This window comes from Tursiops truncatus, chromosome 12 (genome assembly GCF_011762595.2).
Source record: "Tursiops truncatus isolate mTurTru1 chromosome 12, mTurTru1.mat.Y, whole genome shotgun sequence".
Classification (NCBI taxonomy): Eukaryota; Metazoa; Chordata; class Mammalia; order Artiodactyla; family Delphinidae; genus Tursiops; species Tursiops truncatus.
In genome coordinates, this window is record NC_047045.1 from 78,871,786 (window position 1) to 78,894,683 (window position 22,898).

Below are 22,898 nucleotides of genomic sequence, written 5' to 3' on the forward strand. Positions count from 1 at the left end.
TTCCAAATAGCAACTTGGAAATATCCACAAGGAGTTTTTGCCCAGTAATTACATTTTTGCAAATTTATCCTAAAAAAAATAATCACATGGACAGAGATTTATGTTCAGGAATGTTAACTGTGCTTTATAAGGGTGAAAAATTGGACCCAGTCTAAAAGGAGAAGGGTTAAATTTATTATGGCATATATTGACTATAAAATGAAATATAAGTAATATAATACAGCAATGAAAAATCATGTTTCATAAGACTATATAACAGATTGCTGAGGATATGTTACACAATGTAGGGCATGGAATTTTGTGTAAAGACCAAATACACAGACACATAACCACATGAATTGGAAAGAAAGACACCGAAAGATAAACAATGGCTCCTTCTGAGTAGTTAGAGCATGGGTGACTTTCATTTTCTTCCAATAGTTATCCATATTCTCTAAATTTTCTAAAATAAATATATATTAAATATATATTTAAAACACTGTCATAAGTTAATAACTAATCAGTGCTTACTCTGTGCCAGGCCCTACTCAAAGTATCTAGTGTGTATTATCTCATTTAATTCTCTAAACAAATCAGCGAGTTAGATAATGAGTGCTATTATCCTCATTTTACCAATTAAAAACTAAAGCCAAAGGAAGGTAAGTAACTTACCCAAGGTCACAGAGTACTTAGTGGTAAAGCCAGCAGATTGTAAGTGGTAAAGTGGGTAAACTCAGGCCCTATGATTGCAAAGCCCGCACACACAGTTATATCAATCTATATCAACGATTTCAAACATTCTGGTCTCGGATTCCTTTACACTTTTAAAGAGTATTGAAGCCCCCAAAGAGCTTCTGTTTAGTTGGTTCCCTCTATTGATATGTCTATTAATGTCTACCATATTCAAAATGAGAATTTTTAAAATTCATCTAAAAATAGCAGTGACAACCCATCACACGTTAACATAAATAATAAAATTCTATTTCCAAAACAAAAAATGACTGTAGTAAGAAGAATGGTATTATTTTATCTTTTTGCAAATCTCTTAATGTTGGCTTAACAGAAAAGAACTGAATACCCACTGCATTTAATTTATTGCAAATTACATGTCATTTGATCTCTGGGAAACTCTGCTCTAGATTCACGAGAGGATAAGAGTAAAAATGGCAAATATAATGGTATGGACCTTGTGAACCCCTTGATAAAAGTTTTGGGTACCTCCAAGGATCCTGGAACCACACCTTGAGAATCAGTAGTCTACACTGAGTTTTAAAAAAGAAAAAAAGGATAAATTGACTAAATAGTGTTTATTGTGCATTAAACGTTCATTATCACTTCAGACTCTCAAAAGGCACCAGCACAATAGTTCAAGAGGAAGGAGAAGGATTCACTAGCCCAGAGCAAAATTATCTTCTAAGATCCAGTTGCCTCCAACCCACTGGTTGAGCTGAAACCAAAATTTGGATCAGAATAGAGTTCTGGAATTCTGTTAGCCTTGGACACATCAGATCAAAAGAGGCAGGAGACTGGGCATGCCCAGCAGAGAGAACCAACTCCAAGGAGCCCACCCTGTTCCAGACAACCAGAGGAAATTCATGTGAGAAGCCAGATCACTGCATCAGGAGTAAGCTGTAACAAGTCACCAGTTCATTCATTCATTCAATGGACATTTCTTAACCGACCACTAGTTAGGGCATAGTGCTAGATGCTGAGACTACAAAGGGGAGAGGAAAACAATCTCCTCCTCATGGCTCAATTCCTAGTGCCAAACACGGTACCTCCCACATGATAGGTGCTCAATAAATGCTGAGGAGAGATGGATGGGTGGACATATGGATGGATGGGTGGGTGGATGGATGGATGGATGGAGAAGTGGCCCAGTAACTGCTCTCAAGTAGCTCACAGTCTATCGAAGGAGACAGACATATAAACAAAGAATTGCAATGCCTTGTAGCCAGTGCTCGAACTGAGGTGTGCAAACAGGTATTCAACAAAATGTGATTTCCAGCACTTGTACTTCAAATTCCAAAAGCAATCAAGGCTGTAAATGTTCTTGAAGTTGGGGTATAAATAGGATGAAAATTTTTTTGGTGCTGTGTGGGCAGAAGCAACATAAAATTCTCAGTCTAAAAATAGTTGGCTTTGTTGTGGCTATGTTTCTGTTTTATTTTGTTTAATAAAAAGTAAAATCAGTTCTCTTGCATTTCTAGGTATAAGAAAGGATTTACAAAGTGCAAATAAAATCTAATGAGCTTAAATGCTCACCGTGTAACACTCTTCACACCAAACTCTCCAATGTACCTCACCCAGAAACCAGAACAGCTCAAGGGTGGCACATTAAATAACTTATCTTGAGCTATGACCAAAGGCAGAAGCTCTCCAGCCCACTGAAGCAAGGGAGGAAAAAAGAGTCTAGAGCCATCTGAACTCATAGATAACCCATGGGGTTTTGCTCCCCTGTGTATGGATCATCAGTGGTGTTGTGCTGCCACATTCCAGAACCTTCTCTGGCCTGCCCCACCAGAAGACGTACACAAGATCTTTATGTAATGGATTCAGTGCGATGCTAACAGGAGTTGTGTTTTCAGTGCCTTGTAAGATCAAGCAAAACTATGACAAATAAATAAACAGAGCTGGTTATCAACTGAAACAAGGAAAAACAACTGCCCCAGCCAATCTGGTTCCTCAGGTTTGAAAGCTTTATTAAAGTCCATGAGGACGTCTACCAAACACAGAATACAGTCTATTAAAAATATTTTTAAAGAGAGAGAGAAAGAGATTCCAATGATTGAGAGCAAGGCAACGGAGATCAAAATATGCCCCCAAGTGACACAGTCGTGGGCAAAGCATCATGCACTTCATACTCTGTGTCTTTATAAAGAAGGCCAGGCTATATCTCAGTGAGGACGGCCACAAACTAGACGGCCCCTCTGCTTCCATCATACCCTTCAGGCATGACCACAGGCCCCAAATCTCAGCCTCTTAAGAGTTTAAGAGAGAACCTGGCATCCCATATGGCAGGGAGGGAAGGAAGAAGAAAAAGAAGGAATGAAGGAATTCTTTTTTATGCAAAATTTGAAAATCAAAGAGATTTTTCCCCTTTTGGGTGAACTTTGTCAGCTCTCTCTCCCAGGGTAAATTTCATCTCTGCTAATCTCATAGGCTAATATTAAAATTAAATATGGCATACTGCTTCATATAACATTTCTCTCTATGTGGTGATTCTCAAGACTGTATATTTACCTAAGGAACTCCCACTGGAGTTTCACATTGGACCAGGTCTAACAGCCCAAGAAAAGGGGATTACTACTATTTACATATGACTTAATTACACATGCAAACTGCCTGTCCTTTAAGTATAACTCACTTTAGGCAAATGGGCACAGAGTAAGCCATCAGCTCCAAGATCTAAGAAAGATGCTTTCAATTAACTAAAGCTGTAGCACGGTAAATGATACCTTGGGAACCTCAAAGAGAAACTGCATCTTCCGAAGGGCCCCATTTATGGGAAGTGGGAGCATAATTTAGGCACTAGAAACATGCGGCTCAAAATAATTAAAGGAGAAAATGGGCTTGCAAAATAGGTTTGCTTCAGATCTGCTTCCCAGCTTTGACATGCTTTATTAGACCTAATTGAAACTGTGGGTAGATACTCAAGGAAAAAGTTTCCTAAAAGAGATAGGAAACCACATTAAATTAGAAAGGATTTAAGTATTTTCCTTTATATAGAACTCTGGTTTATATACAAAATCTGCAATAGTGAAACTGCAATTCTTGGAGCAATGAGTTCTAGAATGGAGGTGGTGAGATAAGACTAAGTGGCCCATCCAATTAGCAAGAACAATGCAGCAATAATTAATTAATTAATTAATTTTAAAAGAGAGGAAGGAAGCAAAAGTTTAGAACCAATAAAAAGATCAGTGGTTGTCAGGGATTCAGAGGAAGGGAGGGTTGAATAGGTGGAACACAGGTGAAACGATTCTGTATGAGACTGTCATGGTGGATACATGACATTATACTTTTGTCAAAACCCAAAAAATGTTCAACACAAAGAGGGAAGCCTAATTCAACAATGGACTTTAGTTAATAAAATGTATCAATATTGGTTCATCAATCGTAAAAAAGTTACCACGCTAATGCAAGAGGTTACAACAGGGGCCACTGTGCGGGTGACGTATACAGGAGCTCAGTATTCTCTGCTCCATCTTTCTGGGAGCCAAAAAATAGTCTTAAAAATAGTCTATTACCTTTTCTTAAAAGGAGCAGGTGGGAGAAAGGGAAGATGGAAGTCAGCTGAAGTTGGGAGGCCAGTAAGGAATCCAGATGGGAGAGAAAAAACATTGCAAATCGCTGCTGTTGAGGTATATTAAATGTGAGGACAAGGCCTGAAGCCTGGCAGCTGGGTTCCTGCTGCATTATATTTAACGTTCCCCAGGCTTGTGCACTGCCTCTGGGTCACATAAGTTCAGAATCAGGAGCTGCGCTGCGTTTGCTGTTTGCCTTTAATAGGGCAATAATATTTATCAATGAGTACACCTCACAATAAAGAAAAGAAAAACTATGCCTCCCTAAGATATTTGGAAGAGATCAAACTTAATATCTACTTATTGTGGCCTAAATATTGGTACTTGCGTTACGAAACAAAAACAAAATAAGGAAAATGCCTATTTACCGATGAAGTTGAAGACCCAGTTTTGCCACATGCCCTGAATTGAAAGCAACTAGCCGGCACCTTCCCACCAGTTTTCTGATTTTCTCAAATTCTGTATAAGTTAGTGTCACTGATATATACTTGGGCCTAAAGTACCTACTTTCATTAGGCATTTTTAGAAATCTAAATTAAATACATTTGGCTTGAGCCAATGTTTCCTTTACTTTGACCTATTTTTTAATTTCACTGTGGAATTTATTGTAAACGCTAGAGAGCCAGTTTCTTCTATGTATTAACAATGATAGCTAACACTTATGAACAATTACAGCTAACACTGCTCTAACCAGGAGAAACAGGTAGCCAGATAATTTTTTAAATGAGTAATTCCTATTTTATTCTCACTGCAAAAGGAATCTCAAAAGAATGAGCGGTACTATATTTCCCTTTCTCTTTTCACTCCGCCTGGACACAGGGGGAGGCGTACAGGTGAGGGGGCTTTATCATCCCTCCTATTTGAGGGACAAAGGCACAGAAGTCAGCCAGGCACCTGGAAATAAGCCCCTCAACCCCAGGCTTTCGTGTGCACACAGAGACCTAGGAGGAGAGGTGCCTCTAGGTGCTTCTGCCTGGGGGAGGGAAGGAAGCTCCAGATGAGGGGGAAATGGAGATGACTGAAAAGGGTGGGTTCCACAAGGGGTCAGGGCCTGTGCACTGCTCTGATGAGGCTGGACTCTAAGAACTGACGCCTGAAGAGCTGCAGTGAGAGCACTATGCTCCACTGACCATAAACAGCACAGCACCACCAGCCTGGGCCAGGTTCCTACACTGGCACTCTTGGGTGGCAGACTTTTAGAGCTTCTCGTCTGTTTTCTGACACCTTGTATGGATGGAACTTTTATGTGATCCTGTGGTGGGGGAAGGCAACCAGGCTCTACTGCTGCTGGCCATACTGGCTCACGAGGGTCAATTGTTAAATTTTCAGGAATTTTGTGAGCCAGTTGTTAAACGTGTCATCATTAAAAATTAAATCATATAAACTTACAATTAAATAAATTATATTAAGTACAAAAAGCAATAAATACTTAAAACTCACACTTCCTAAGTATTTGACTACATTGGACTATAATCTACGCTCTTGGAGTCTTTTACCTTGGCTGTACCTGAACGACAGAAATACCGTCATGGGGCCTGCTGCACACCTCTTGCCAACTCTGTGTGCAGTGATGTCACATCAGTAGCTTGGTACCAGCCTTGATGAGAGTATTTACACCATAGAAATCAGCAATCCCTACCAATCAAGCCTTGATGTTATAAGACCAGGAGTCAGCAAACTATGGCCCACAGGCCAAATCTAGCCCACCACCTATTTTTCTAAATAAAGTTTTATTTGAACACAACCATGCCCATTCCTTTATGCTTTGTCTATGGCTGCATTTCCTGCTTTTTTTATGCAACAGTGGAATTGTGTAGTTGAAACAGATACTATATAGCCTGCAAAGTCTGAAATATTTACTACATGTTCCTTTACAGAAAAATTTTGCTGACCCCCCAGTCTAGACTTAAGAAAGTGATGGAGAAAATGTTAATAATGCAGATTAAACTTAAAAATGTGTTGCATATGTGGCCTGTAGTTGTGTTTGAGTAGCACAAAAAATTAAAGAAATATTCTTCTAATATTCAAAACTATTTTCCAGTTCAGTAAAGAAGATACTTACATCAGTGACGCTGCAAACTAATGAAGTTCCGAATAACAGCTTTATTATTTCACTGTCATATAACTCACTAATGAAAATGAAAATATCAACCAATATCTGTGTCCAAACTAGACTCAGAGACCCAGCTGTTAAATATTTTGCGACAAGAACATCACAGAATCCTGCGATTGAACTGCACAGCCTGTTGGTGGCTGGCAGGGCTTTCTGCTGTTTGGTTTTCAAAAAAAGAAGGGAATCTCACACATTTCTTGCATTCAACTGTTGTGGAGCATATTCATAAATTGTAATATATACTCTGTCATTTAAACTTCACAACAATATGATGATTCTGGAATTATATAAACTCAATTCAATAGGTGAAGCAGTAGAGATAGAAAGGTTAAGTACCATCACATAATGGAGAAGCTAGGATTCAAACTTAGATTTATTGAAAATCTGAGTCCACTCACTTCAAATTATAGTTTTAGTAGGCGTTGTTTGAGAAAACACATCATAATTTGTTTAAAAGTAACTGAACTCAGTTAGACTTTAAAGTAAATTTATATTTTATTAATTACAATATCAGTATACATGAAAGAGTTGTATGTGAAACATTTGTTCATTCTATAGGTGATGTCTGGATTCACAAAGCCCTTGCAACAATTCAGCAGTGACCTCAGAGTTCCGCAGCCAAATGCTGGACACTCTGGAAACAATCCCTATCACTTATCTTTAGAGATCCCTCTGCTGAGAGGCCCCACCGTATACTTGATCCCAGACTTCGCTCCCTTCCCCATGAACTGTTGTCACTGTCCTTCTGGAACACCCACGAGCTTCCTCAGATCTCCCATCCAGCCTGGATTGCACGGCATGGCCCCCACGTGATGTCTTTCATGCTTTGGGGACTCTCCAGGGTGGAAATGGAGGTGGAGTGGTTGCTTGAAAAGGGCTCGGCGGTGAGATAGAGCAGACAGACAGACAGACAGACTTTCCAGGGAGTGGAAGGCAAGTCGGGGTGACCAGAGTAAAGGATTTCAGAGGGGTGGAGTAAGAGTCCCTGGGGACAGTTTTAAGCGGGTAAGTTACACAGTCTGACTCACGTTTTCTTTTGTTTTGTTTTGTTTTTGCGGTACGCGGGCCTCTCACTGTTGTGGCCTCTCCCGTTGCGGAGCACAGGCTCCAGACACACAGGCTCAGCAGCCATGGCTCACAGGCCCAGCCGCTCCGCGGCATGTGGGATCCTCCCGGACCGGGGCACGAACCCGTGTCCCCTGCATCGGCAGGCGGACTCTTAACCACTGCGCCACCGGGGAAGCCTTGTTTGTTTTTAATGAGGTCATATCTGTAATGCACTGAATCTTACCACATCCTAACCTTCACCTGACGCCCAGAGAAAAGGAGGCAGGGCCCAGGCCAGAGAGTGGTTTTCTCTCTGCCAAGACCAGCCCTGGAGACCTCTGGGGAGGCCCACTCCACAGGGCGGGGAGGGGGGCGGTGCAGAGTGACCCGAAGCTTCTACAAGAGAAGCCAAGGAGGAATCTGAGTGGTCGCAGGCCCCAGCAAGTGTGCAGCCATGAGTCCACAGCCAGGGCTCGGAAAAGCATGAACAGGTGAAGTGGAGTCACCTGGAGGGTCCGGGGCAAGTGGCTGAAGGAGACACTTGCTGCTGTTAGCAGCCCTGTCTGGTGCCGTCCAAGAGCCTGGGCGGAGGGGCCGAGTGTAAAGAGACAACCTAGACAGCAATGAGAATGACATCGTCCAGAAAATCAAGTTTCTAGTTTTTCTCCTTCGCTTTCTTGGGTCATTAATAATTGTGGTTTTGACAACAATGGACTAAGAAAAAGAGAAAAACACATAATGACTTCAGTAACGCTCAAAAATTCATCAATAATTTAATTCAAGAAGGTGAACACTCTGGACAACAGCAGCATGGAGGGGGAAGCTGCAGTATTCTTTATATCTGGACCGTGTGTGATGCCAAGACCTTGCTAGACAGAAAGCCCACGTGTCTCTGTGCAGCAGTAAAGTTCAGGTGTGTGTTCGTGTACTGCAGACAGAAGAGGAGGGCAGAGTAGTCTGCCCTCACCACCAACCGCCGCCTCCCCCCAGGGAGTGCAGAAAGAAGGCAGGGAAAACGCTGAGATGCTGGGCTGCATTTTTTTGATAAGAATCTTCTTGCTTTTTTTGCCCTTGAAGTGAACAAACATCCTATCAGGAATATATCTATGCAAGGTGCTGTGCCCTCCTCTGCCACATTTTGCTTACCAATCCCCTGCTTCATCTTTATGGTCTCAACACACACTCCTAATGTTACACTAAAAACAATTTCAGGGCTTCCTTGGTGGTGCAGTGGTTGAGAGTCCGCCTGCTGATGCAGGGGATACGGGTTCGTGCCCCGGTCCGGGAAGATCCCACATGCCGCAGAGCGGCTGGGCCCATGAGCCATGTCCGCTTAGCCTGTGCGTCCGGAGCCTGTGCTCCGCAATGGGAGAGGCCACAACAGTGAGAGGCCCGCGTACCGCAAAAAAAAAAAAAAAGAAAAACAATTTCAGAAGAGTCACCAGCGATTACCTTATTGCCAAATCCTTTGGCTCCTTTTAAGTTCTTATTCTCCTTCGTTTCCATAACACTAGACTACCTACCCTTGCAACCAGGCCTCCATCAAAAAAAAGAACAAAAAACAGAATGATCTGATGTCTACAATATGCAGATTGAAGGAGAGGCAGGAGGCCTGTATCAGTATTTCAAGTGTGTGAGTCTGAAACATGTTGCCAAAACAGAAACCGGGAAATTGGGAGGGAAACGTGGTTTGGAAGAGAGTTTAGATACGTTCAGCAGGTTCTTGGAGACAGAGAAATCCAAATCAAGGCAGGGGTCCATCTGGACAAAAGGAATTGCACAAGTCCTCAAAAACAGTGCAGCTGCATAGCGAAAAAGATAGGTCACTCTGAACTCCATCCCCTCTCCGCAGCCCAGTCCTAGCCACTGACAAGCTTTGCTGAAGCACGGCTTGTTTTCTCCAGTTCAACACTGGCTCCTTGTTGACGGCCCTCTAAAGCCCTCTGCCTGGCTTCCCAGGCCCCATGAAAGTCTCTGATTTTCCCACTTGATTGGGTGCTGCACTGAGACAGCTCGCCCTGCCTTGGGCGGGGCGTCTCTCTCACCTTGAGGGGCCCCCCTTCTCTCCTGGCTGGAAGGTGGGCCTGCTCCAGCCAGGTACCTTCCCATCTCAACCTTCTCCCTCAACCTCCGAGTCACATTCTTTCCCCTGCCTCTTTCTCAGGGATCTTGGGAGCACAGAGCTGATTCCTTCAGGACCATCTTCTGTTTTCCCCTCTGTTTGCCTGAGTACAGACTTTCCCCAACTATATGGGCAGGAGGGTTGCCTTTCACTACTTTTGTGATTCTCTGACACATCCTAACGTATAGCAAGTAGGGAATACTTTTTTGGTTGATTGATTGATTGCCTAATATGTGAAAATATGCCTCAGCAAAACTAAAGAACTGACGATTTGCAGTACCAAAGGAGTTTCTGTCTGCAGAAATGAAATTATTCCTTATATATTCTTTTTTATTGTGATAAAATACAATACCATAAAATTTCCCATTTTAAAGTGTAGAGTTCAATGCCATTGAGTACATTCACACTGCCGTGCATGTACAGCCATCTCCAGAGCTTTTTTCGTCCTTCCAAACTGAAATTCCATACCCATTGAACAATAATTCTTCACTCTCCTCCCTCCCGCCCAACACACCTGGCAACCACGCTCTACTTTTTGCCTCTGTAAATTCGACTCCTCTAGGTACCTCATCTACGTGGAACCACATAGTATTTCTCCTTTTGTGACTGAGCCATTTCACTTAGCATAATGTCTTCAAGACGATTACATACTCTTTTAGCTAGCTCCAAGCTTGACTTAAAATTCATACATTTCTAAATATTTGACAACTGGTATGGGAAGAACAGTGACCACATGGAAAGAAATCAGGACCAGTCAGAACAGGTGCCAGACATAAAGGACCCAAACCCCTACCCTGACTTCAAACTGGAACTCTTGCACAGCTTCTCAAAAGCACATTTTCTTTGGAATATGAGCAAGACCGTGTCTGAAAATAACGTAGTGGAGGAAACAGCTCCGTGCCCAGCGTGGTGTAAATTCTTTATCGTCTCATTAAATCTTCACAACAACTCAGTGAGTCACAACTGTATTATCTCCATTTTACAGATGAAAAAACCAAAGCTTAAAGAGGCCAAGTAATTTGCCCCAAATCACAGCCAGGAAATACTGGAGCTGACACTCAAACTGATGTCCATCTGACCCCAGACGCCTCGCCCTTCAACACCCATCGCCCACTCCCCTGGCCCCCACCCCACCCAAGGAAAACAAAGAAATCAAATCCATGGTCCAAAAGTAAGACCTGAGGAAAATGGCTTGTAGGATTTAAGTTAAGAAAAACATGCTGAGAAGGTGACTTTAAAACCGCCTTGAGTGTATAAATTGTGATCAGACTATTAAGGTCTCTTTTAAAGACAGAAGAACAAATGTGCTTAAAGGATAACAGAGGAATCTCATTATTAGATGGGTTATCATAAAGGTTGTGAGTTCCCTTCCCTCAGAGACTGCAGGAGGAGAGGCTGGAACCTGTCTAGATCAGGCTGCCTGGAGGCAAAGAGGTGAACCAGGCGGTCTAGGGGGACTCCCCCAACATCAGAAGTCCCCGAGGTAATACTAGTAAAGCTTTTGAGTTCCTAGAAGAAAGGCTTTCTAGAAACACTTGGAAAGTGTTATAAATATGCATGTGTATTTTATCCTCTGTCATCAGTATAGTCCTACTGGGTGGGGTGCGTGTCTGACACTTTCAAAATTTAAGGGGCAATGTCCCCTTTGATTACAGGGCATTCTGCAGTGAACTAACTTTCAAACTAACTCCAACTTGTATTCAAGCAGCATCTTTTAAATTCAGGCTGAGTGGTGAGTTTGCCTTGAAGTGAATATTTCACTGAACAGGAAAGATGCTAGCTTTTCATTTTAATGTCCTTCCAGCTGGTTCGATATGTATTGCCTCAGAGGCTGAGTTTGTCAAGATATGTAAACAGCAAAACCCAATGTGATTTTCTCGGGATGGCCCAGGCTATTGAGGCAGATTAAGTCCACGGAAGGGGACTCCCAGGACATTTTACATTCAGAACTTCTTTAAGAGGAAAAATGAAACTGAGAGCGTGCCCATTCCAGGTGACAGGAAGCATCTAAACACTGCAGACATTTTAGGGATAAATCTACGGTCAAAGGTAAGATTTTTCTAGAGCAGACATTTCACTTTTATAGTCATTCTGCCAAATTCTTTAAGCTTCTATAGCCCATGTTCAATTTCCACTCCTCTTGTGGTTGTAAAGGGACTCCAAGCAAGGTCCACATCCTCCTTCTAAGCATTTAATGTGTGAAGGGGGCTTGTCAGCCACTGCCAGGACATCTGCCTTCTCCTCTGGGTCCTCCACCTGCCCAAACGTCCCCATCCGTCAGTGTGAAATCCTCAAGGCAAACGATGTTTCAAAACTACATGCTTCCTATGGCCTCTGAGATAACTTCATCTTAGGGATTATCCAGATTTTCATTGTCTAAAAATGTTATTTCCTATGTTGTAATTATGTAGACATCTGCATGGATTCAGACTGGTATTTGCTAATCTTTGTGCAAAATGGAATTGGCTCCAAAGCATTGCCATCGTGGGGGGCAAGAGGGCGCGGAAAGTAATGGAGTAATTTCTGCGACTATTGAAATGTGGAAATTCTATCTTCTACCAATGTGGTTATACTTGATCCCCAAGATGAATGTCTTCCTGGCATTTACAGAGCAACTGACGTCAATGACATTCTCATCCTAGAATACAGCCTTTTTCAGGATACATTCAATGTATTGATGAAAACATAGGAAGCTTTTGAACTATTGGCTTTTTTTTATTATGAGGAGTCAGAACACATACATACACAACCACCAGAATCAACCTTGGCAAGGCAATCTAGTTATTTCAGCTACCTTTTCAATCACTGAGGGACAGGATAGCAACCGTGAGAACAACCGATGGTGTAGAAATACAACAGTGACCATTAAGATGGACAGAAGATCAGGACAGTCAAGCCATGACCTGGCCATTCTGGTCCAGAGACCAGAATGTCTGTGACTTCTCCCAAGAAGACATTAATACATTTACATTCATGTACCAGCAAGCTGCTCAATGGCTATCATTAAAGCAACTGGATTAAATGGGTAAAGACAATCGCCCAGATATTATAAAGATAATTCACCCCAAACCCAAAGCCAATCTTAAAATCCATAGTTATTATTCATTGCGGGGATGCAGCACGGTTTCCTGGGGGACTTCTAGACTCCCAAACTGGGTGTCATCTACTCCATTACAGCACCGTGAGTGAGTCGTGATGGTTACTATACAGTAGAAGGTGACAGGGACAAAACGGGGTGCACAAATTTGGAGACATTTCCTCTTACAGCTGAACTATAAAGTTGGTATCTGCAGACCAAAGAGACATGCAAAGGCTCCTAAAATTAGAGAAAGAAAGACCCCCGTAGGCTTGTAGGACATGACAGTCACCTGGCTAATGAGGTTAAATATCTAAAGAAAGAATACATCAGTCAGGACGGATGGACAGTCATGGAAACAAAGAAAGAAGAGCCCCAAGACTTGACTGAGACAGGAGGACTACCTGGTCCAGGTGCCCAACAGCCATCCCAGGGGCAGGCCAGCTTCTCTGAGAAAGATGACCAGGGCTGGTTCTCAGAGCACCTTGTTAGAAGTCCATGTTCACCTGCCATCTTCTGATTATAATGCACCTTCCCAGGTCATGAGCACATTTCAAAACACTAAATCAGCATTCTGATCTACACATCAGCGTTTTTGAGTCTGGTTAATGTTGGTCCATCCCCGTGAGATGGAACCAGCGAAAACCGTCTTCCTCCATTTTTCAGTCCTTCCCCATTTCTCAAAACAATGAATGCATACTATTTACAAAAGTGGGTGAACATATAATACACTGTCAATTTTTATATATGAATCACTGCAATAGCACCACAAGGGCAACAATAAGAATAAAATTATTCCATCTAGGGGAGAAATGTTCAGTAAATTCACCATTTTGTCGACTTATAGGCAGTTTGAGTGCAGAGCTGCGTTTTTATCTTTTACATACTTATATTTTATGTTTATTTTGTCCTCCACAATGCCTGGCCCAGTGCTGGGTATATGGGTTTGCAAATAGGTGTTAGTTTATCAAGTGAGTGAACAGCAGCAGCTGAACGACATATTACAGCCACTGCAACTGTTATGACTCAAATTAAGCCTCAAACACCAGTGGCCCCCAAGGGGGGTCCTGACTTCTAAACAGAACCCAGGCCGTCCCTGTCCCCAGAGGACAGCCAACTGGGTCACTTGTGGCATTTCTTTCAACCACATTCTCTCTGGGCTCCAGCGAAGTATGTGAAGGAGGGGAGGAAATCCTGGGGACGCAAGGGTCTGACCGTGAGCTCACCACATGCTCATCCCGGAGGCCTTCTGAGGTCACCGCTGGTATGTGGCCATCTCTGCATTTAGATGTGATTGCAAGCGGCTGCAGTGAGAAAGCACTGTCAGTTCTCTCTCCCTGTTCACTGGGCGAGAAAAGATTTTTCATTTCATACATCATTTACAACTTGCTGTTGTGATTCTAAAAAACCAGTGGGCTTTATCGAGTTAACGAGCAAGAAAAACATATTTGGTGAGCATGTTAATTTTTTGAATGTTCTGCAGAGCCCAGACATTAGGCAACGTGCACAGGGCAACTGGGAACACCGGGGAGCCCCCCTCCCCACAAATTCATTCCACTCAGCTATGGGGGCACCTGCCTATTTACTAATAAGTCAGCAAATGCATCTTAATAAAAACTGAACAGCAAATACGTCATTCACTTTGCATCCTCTGCATTGTCTCCACTTGGGAACATTGGGACCTTGGGCAAAAGTCACCATTGACCTGAGTTTCTCTTCCATATACCAGTCTTCACGGCAAAAGAGAGGAGCAAGTGAGTGGCTACGAGGACAAATCAGGTCAAAAGAGGAAAGAAAGCATACTGAGCCTCAGTGTTCAGGATTTTTTAAACGATATAAGGTAATCTATCTAAAGAACGATGTGGTAATGAAGGTGAAAGCCTAGACACTTGGATGAAAGGGCTCCATCAGAGGGCCAAAATAAGACACTGAAATAAGTCTTAATTTATTAAAGGATCCTTTTAGAGCTCTTATTCTTATCTATCAAAATCTCTGATACTCCAGACTGGTTAAATACATCTCAGAATTAATCTGCCCATAAAACCATTGAACCAGGAGCATCACATCACATTTTACAGTTTCTGCTTTTTTTTTTTTTTTTTTTTGGCGGTGCTGCACAGTTTGCAGGATCTTAGTTCCCCAACCAGGGATCAAACCCATGCCCCCTGCAGTGGAAGGGCAGAGTCCTAACCACTGGACGGCCAGGGAATTCCCTAGTTTCTGTCTTTGAGTTTTATCTTAAGTTAGACATTTGATCCCCAACAAGTTCATGGTGCTGACAAAACTTGCACCCAGATCCAGCAGAGCATGTATGTATTTTCTTCATCTCTTTCCCACACACGGAAGATGAGTCGATTTGGGTCTTATTAAAGACGGGGAGATGTTTGAGCTATTCCACTATTAAGTGGAAATACAAAATGACAGCTGCCACTTCATGGCTCACCTCCATTCAGCATAAAATTGACAATGGCTAGGGACAATATTTTAGTATGTTATTCAATTCATTTAAAGAGAGTAAATTTCTGGACCCCACCTATCATAAAGATTACCAGCCGTAAACACACACATGTACACACATAGCAAGCACACGCACACTCACACACACACACAACTCAAAACTCCCAAAGAGCCTGAATAAGGTAGATGGCAGGGGAGACATAAACTTGCTGTTTTCTAGATAAGACAAAATGCAAAACAGTCTATTTCAGAAAAGATACAAAAAAAGTACCACTCTTTGGGGGAGGAACATAATGTGTTTCGTTGGAGAATATAAATCCAGGAACACTTTTGTATCCGCATTTAATGGCATTTTGTATTCTTTTCTGCTGCGGTTGTGATAAACCTCTACTTAACAAAGACACCCAGTTTGCAGTAACTGAGACTGCAGCCAAACTATTATCTCCGGAAGACTGGGGCTCATTCACACCCTAAGAGGGGCTATATCACTGGTTCCCTGGTGAATGGTTAGGAATGTCAGTAAGAATATCTTTTTGCAAATGATTTTTGGAGAAATGGGAAGAGAGGGTTGAGAAACGTAGCCAGCACGAATGAGGCCGAGGAGAGAGGACTCTCAGCACAACACCGCCATGTGCAGCTTTAAATGCCCACCTCAGGGGTCCCCCAGGGTAGGAAGGACCACCCCACTCTCCCGCAACATGCCCGCATCCCCTCGCCTCCACAGGCTGTCCCGGGCAGGTAGGGCCAAGAGTCTGCCCTATATGAGGACCCAACGGCATGCATTACATGTCCCCCAGCACAACCCTCGCTCAGGCACAAGCAACCCCCCATCTAAACCTTAGGCTCTCTCTCTCTTCTCAGCCCAGAATAATAGATTCTGCAGGTGTACAGTGTAAAAGTAAGGCCTGGCCAGGCCACTCCAAAGGAAACCTCAAAATTCCCAACCAAACCCACACAGGTGGGGAGAAGCAGTAATAAAGCAGAGAGGGAAGACTCAGACAAGAGAAAGCTGCCTGGAGCTGACCTGAGTGGTAAGGATGGAAGAAAGCCTCCCTCCCTCTCTCACTGGAGCACTGGTCTTAAAGGCCACCTGGCCCAACAACCACAAGGCCACCCAGCTCCCAGCTAATCCCCTGCAGTGGACACACCTACGTGACCCCTGTGAGTCGCAGATTTGTGTAGTCCCCTCCCTTTGAGTGCAGGCAGGACCTGTGACGTCCTTCTGGCCCACAGAGAACAGCAGAGGTGACTGGATAATCTTTCCTGTGATTACATCACATCTTATCTCCATTCTAGCCACGGAATGAGATTCTCTTTGACTGCCTTGGTAGGCAGAATAATCCTCCCCCCACCCCAGCAAAGATGTCCACGCCCTAATTCCAGGAACTCATTACATAACAAAAGAAATTCAGCAGATGCCATTAAGATTACAGACTTCCAAGGAGATTATCCTGGATTATCTGAGTGGGCCCAATCTAATCACATAAACCATTAAAAGCAGAGAAACTTCTCTGGCTAGAGTCAGAGAAATACTGCAGAAGAGAGGCAGGTGAGATGCAGCCAATGGGAAGTCAGAGAGATTCCCAGCATGAAAAGATTCCACACACTATTGCTGGTTCTGAGATGTAGGGGCCAAGTGCAAGGACCAGAGAAAGGTCTCTAGGAGTCAACGGTAGCCCCCAGCTGACAGCCAGCAAGGAAATGGGGACTTCAGTCCTACAACCACAAGGAACAGAATCCTGCTAAAAACCAGAGGGAACCTGGAAGCAGCTACTTCCCCAAAACCTCCAGAAAGGATCACAGCCCTTGTGATCCCAACATTCTGTGGGACCCAGAGTAGAGAAACCAGTTGAGCCATGCCGTGTCCAGACTTCCGCAGAATGGAAAGCATAAAGTAATACATTGGTGCTGTTGTAAGCCACTACATTTGTGGTAATTTGTTACAGCAGCAATAAGAACTGATACACTGGCCTTGAAGAAGTAGGCTGCCATGTTGTCAGAGCACCTGTGAAAGGGCCACGTGGTAAGGAGCTGAGAGTAACCCCAACTGACAGCCACCAAGAAGATGGGACCTCAGTCCCACAACCAAGAGCAACTGAATTCTGCTAACTTTCACGTGAGCTTGAAAGAGGACCCCAAGCTCCAGATAGAAACTCGCCTGGCCTATATTATGATTGCTGCCTTGTGAGACCCCAAGCAGAGAACCCAGTTAAGCTCTGCCCAGATCCTGACCCATGAAAACTATGAGATGGTAAATGTACCAAAGATGTGGCTCCTGGTTACACAGCTACTGGTAACTAACACATCCCCTTCCAAAACTGTGGTTTATGCTTCTTCTGGACCACCTCAGCTCAACAGCTAAACCAACAGTTACTAATTCAGGATGGGAGTGTAGAAGCTGGTATATAACATCTTAGAGTTTAAGATAAAGATCTAACATGATTGGGCACGTATGACTTGCAAATATAGACTCTCTTATTTCCAGCAGAATTTAAATCAGCTCTCCCTAAGTCTGGACACCACACTCTGTCCTTTCCTGTTAACTACAGTACCACCCTACCTTCCAATGATGACACGGGTTCTACAATGAGGACACAAACAATAGTTAATTCCTTTTTTACAGAGTCTTGCAGGAATATTAATCTAATACTTTATTTCTAATATTGTTTTCTAAAATATTTTATCCAGCTAGACAACAATAACAGGCAGAACCCTTTTATGTTTAAGTGACAGAAACTCCAACTCCAACAGGCTTGAACCAAAAGTAAAGATTGGAAAGTCAAGTGCAGGCAGGGCTGGCAGCTCTGGCCTCTCTCCAGCTCTGGGTTCTGCTCTCCTCTGCGTTTGCTTTTTTCTCCTGCTGGCTCTTCGGTAAGACGGCAGCCAGCAGCCCAGGCACCCACCCTCCTTTCACCCCAGAGGTTACAACACAAGCCCTGGGCCTGACTCTCACTGGCTCATTTGGGCCATGTCAATCCTGAACAGTCACCATGAAGAAGAGAGAATCTGCTGATGGGCTAAAGCCAGGGGCACATGTCCACTCCTAGAGCATAAGGTGAGTGGGTCCCTTGCTGTCCCTGTAGACTGAGAGTAGGGGATGGGTGATTCCCCTAAAGAAAAGCTAGGGAGCAGCATCAAAAGAGGGAAAACAAACATCAGATGGTCAAAACCAACAGCTCTCTGTTCAGTGGGCCACCTTATTTATCAACTCTGACTCTAACTGGCATTGGGCAATTTTCAAACACCCAATCAATTTTCTAGGAAAAAAGCTATCTTACCATAAGACATCCATATATGGTGTCTGGACTATACCATGTCCTGGAAGGTCCCTTCCATCTTTAGAGTCTATGATTCTAACTCTAATTGGAGCCTAATTGGAAGATATTTCTAATCTCCCAACATGAGTGTCTTTAAATTAGTTTTGAAAGGAACATTCACCTGTTTGAAAAACCAGCCCCATCACTTCCTAGGTGCCCCTCATGGGTCATCTCCTCGCCTGCTCTAAGTTCAGTCACCTGTCCTTTGGTCCACTACTACGAACACTCAGATGTGGACTCTCTGGATGTCCCTGTAAAGGTGACAGGGAGGGATGCACCAGGCGGCTGGGCAGGGTGCTGAGCCTGCACTTTCTCTACTCCCTAACCTTTGTTTTTCAAAAGCCAATTTCTTCAAACAAAGCAGTTACAGAGTCCTTAGTCAGTTGAAGTTTAAAAACAAAGATACTTTTGAGTTTTCTAAACACATACTAAAAGAAAAGGTTATTTTGGGGGGCTTCCCTGGTGGCGCAGAAGTTGAGAGTCCGCCTGCCACTGCAGGGGACACAGGTTCGTGCCCGGGTCCAGGAAGATCCCACATGCTGCGGAGCAGCTAGGCCCGTGAGCCGTGGCCACTGGGCCTGCGCGTCCGGAGCCTGTGCTCCGCAACGGGAGAGGCCACAACAGTGAGAGGCCCGTGTACCGCAAATAAATAAATAAATTAATTTAATTAAAGGTTATTTTTTAACTTTCAAAAAACACCAATGAATTCTTTTGGTGTTCAAGCACAGCCAAGCAGAATTTAGCTTTCCCCTGAGCGCTATTTTGCGACTGAGACCAGGCACCAAAATTTTTTCATGTAAAAGGATTTTCTTTCTTTCAAGAAAGAAAAGACACAGTTGGAAGAAAATGAATAAAAGAGCTAAACAGGAAAGCACTCCCACCACGGAAGTGCCTGGTGTTAGGATATCAGCAAATGAACTGTTCAGACCTTCCCATCAGATGCCATTTTTGGATCCAGATGATAGTTTTAGCAGAAATCACTCAAACTTCCTTGAGGTAGAACAGTCACTAAATCTTTAACCCATCTCAGAGATACATGGTACTGTTCTATTTTTAGTGCCCTGTGCCTTCTTTAGCATAATCTGAGGAGGAGGGAACCTTAATCTCCCGGCAAGTGAGCCATATGTGTTATTTCCTAGTACCTATGTATAATTATCGGTGTTATTTTAATAATCAATTTCAGCGGAACGGCAGGATTTGCTTCAGTTGCATTTAAATCCTAATAAAGCTCAAAAGAAGAAAATGAGAAAGAAAGAGGAAATATCGTGTGGAGGATTAGCAAAACACTCCAACAAAAGGGACCTTTTTAATTTGCATGACATGATAAAGTGATAGCCTTTTGAATAGACAATTAGGCTCATAAACCTGATACACCAACGGCTTAATTCACAAACACATGTTGCCACTAATACATCTGCAGAGGAGCTGTATGCTTAACAGGATTAGGATACAGCAAATCATTCATTATTAATGGGAATCTACATTGCCTGCGTCTTCATCCCTAGATAGACCAGTATTTAAATCAAATAGTTTAGCACAATTTCAGGAGCTTAATTCTGTACATAGATTGCTCACGGGTAGCTCTGTATTTCCTTGCACAGAACCGGGGACCTTTCCTAGGGCTACCTGCCACAGCTCCTGTTACCCAGAGGATTTAGATTCTGGAAGCTCTGTGCCTTGCCCTGTTCACCCAAAAATGAGAAGTAAACACCTGGCTGGCCCACTTGATAAGGTCATTTGCTTCCCCCAAAAGACTATAATCCGCACCAGATTCCACACACACCGTTTGCACTTCCGCTCGGATGGGCAATTCTGCAAGTGCAGGGCACACGTCACAAGGCGTTTCAGACCCAACCTGGTGTAGATCAGAGGTGGAATTTACGGAGTTGTCATTTCAACAGTGTCTCAAGGGCACTGTCATCCACAGAAAGGACACAGAAGACTTCCCTCACTTGGCCTCATGGAAAAGGTGGCTTCACGGGTAGGTACCAACACGATGTGATTTGCGGGAAGGCAACAGGGAGGTTAGTCATTCTTTATTACGGAGCATCTAACTTATGCCAAGCATAGAGTGACCAACTGTCCCAGTTTTGTGGGGACTGAAGGGTTTCTCAGGGCAAGGGATTTTTAGGTTTAATCCAGAAAATTCCTGGGCACACAGGACAAGCTGGTCACCCTAGCAAGGCAATACGCTTTCCATTATTTCATAATGGAGGGTCACTGTTTCATAATGTTAATGTTATTCTCAACCATATGAGAACATAATGTTAATGTTATTCTCAACCATATGAGAAAGATATTCCCAATTCTAGATGTAGAAAATAAGCCCCAAAGATGTTAAACAATTTACCCAAAGTCACATCCAGGAGAGCGGGGATTCAATCCCAGATCTCTCCGAGGGCTCTGCCTGTCACCTCCAGTTCTGCTCAGGCCACCTAACACCCAGCTAAACTGAAGCACCTTGCTGCTGCCCAGCGTCACATGCTCTACCACGTGGGAAATCAAGGCTTCCGAGGTCTTCGATTAAAGCTTCAGGTGATCTGAAGACTCACCAGGCCCTTCAGCAAGGCCAAAGTCAGGGCCAATCCAATTAGCGTGTCACCTCTGGCACCAGGGCCCAGCGGAGACCATCCTCATCTGGAAGAGGGGTGAACATCAAAACCACCAGGGATATTTTCCCAAATAAAAATCTCTCCCCTGACGCCCGCCTAGTGGGGGGCTTTGGTTCAACAGGCTTAGTGATGTGTGAGGCCGATAAAGACGCCAAGTCCCCCAAGGACGCACAAAGCCACAAAAGCCTTCTCGTCCTGCCTCCCTGGGCTAAGAACTTTATTCTCCAGCCCAGTTAGCCGCTGTGTCTTGTACACGTGACTGGAGTGGGCCAGCAGGCTCCATTCCGTGATCAGATAGACCATACTGAAGGCATATTTGCGGGGAGGAAAAACATCCCAGCTCTGCTGCAAGATCTTGGATAAGTCGCTTATCTCCTGGTGCTTCCATTTCCCCGTTTGTAGCGCGTGGATGATTCTAAACCTCTCCCAGGAGAGCAGACAGGAAGTGCTGAACCCACTGACTCACGTGTTGGTTCCCATACCCCTTGCTCCGTGGCACCCCACTCAGCCTCCACCAAGATCCTGAACAAGCACATCATTTCATTTCGAAGGAGGTTCCACCCAGGGGGCAGACATCATGGAAATGTGCCCATTGGCTCTGGCCTGTGTACAACCGTCCACTTTCATTTCACTGTGCATCTCGATTACCTACTGCCTTGGAACAATAACAGTATCCTTCATTACCTCCCGGGGGCCCGTCTGGCAAGAGAGGCTTTGTTGGGTGCAACTGACAGGTGAAATCATAAACTCAAAAAAGAAGACATTCAGTGGTTGACTCCTCTCATTAAAAAAGGTGTGTTCTCTTTACAAAAAAGATTAGAGTTTTTTTAAATAGCAAGAGCACAAATTACATTAATCATTAATTATGAGTAACAGTAAGTAGTAACATAAATGCAACCTCTAGAATCCAGAATTCTTAAGGTCATGTCCCAGATGGGAAACTTTCTAGTTTGTGGAAGAAAACAAGGTTTGATCTACGTAATTCCCTTTTCAGTCTCCTTTTCAAGTTTCTTGGCCTCTGCAGGTCCTCAGGACTGAGTCTGAGGCCTTCTTCCTCCTTACCCAACATTTTCTCCTTAGAGGATCTCATCCACGTTCATCTTGGATCTGAACCCAGGCCTCATTTCTGAACTTCAACTGCCGATCTTGACTTAGAGGTCTGCAACCATCTCAAAGGCAGCACGCCTGTTATGGGTTGGATTACGCCTCCCCCACAAAAGTTATACTGAAGCCCTAACCCACATTACCTCCAAATGTGACCTTATTTGGAAACAGGGTCACTGCTGATGTAAGCAGTTAAGATGAGGTCATAATGGAGTAGTGTGGCTCCTAATCAATATGACTGGGGTCCTTATAAGAAGACAGCCACGGGAAGACACAGAGATTCACGGAGAACAGCATGTGAAGACAGAGGGAGACAGTGGAGTGATGCTGCCACCAGCCAGGGAACACCTGGGGCCACCAGGAGCTGGAAGGGGCAAGGAAGGATCCTCCCTTAGAGACTTCAAAGAGAGCACAGCCCAGACAATACCTGGATGCCAGACTTCTAGGCTCCAGAAGAAAAATTAAATAAATAAATTTCTACGGTTTAAGCTTCCTGGTGTGTGGCCCTTGGTTACAGCAGTTCTAAGAAACGAACACAATGCCTGGGCCTCGATTCCAGTCCCCTCAGTAAATGGGGTCTCCTGCATTCGGCTGCACCCACCGGAAACCTGGGCAATGTCCTGGCCTGGCCGCCTCCCTCTCCCGCACCCTGTGCTTCTAGCCCAACCCAGGTCTTTCCAATCCTACATCTCCTCTTGTACCTGCCCTACCACCTCCGCCTGGGGACCACAGTGGCCACCCAACCACCTCCCATGTCTACTTTGGCC

At 43.9% G+C, this 22,898-nt stretch overlaps 1 long non-coding RNA gene across 4 annotated transcripts in view; it reads right to left on the bottom strand.

The window, feature by feature from the left end:
* LOC141276108 (uncharacterized) overlaps nt 1-22,340 on the bottom strand; it is a 381,052-nt gene extending 358,712 nt beyond the window's left edge. For 3 of the 4 annotated variants that reach the window (XR_012325058.1, XR_012325055.1, XR_012325054.1), the window contains exon 1: nt 22,090-22,340. This is a non-coding gene — a long non-coding RNA (uncharacterized lncRNA). Of the gene's footprint in view, nt 1-13,867; nt 13,980-22,089 lie in introns of those variants that run through there. The other variant, XR_012325057.1, reaches the window with a different exon arrangement.
* Nucleotides 22,341-22,898: the final 558 nt, after the last annotated feature.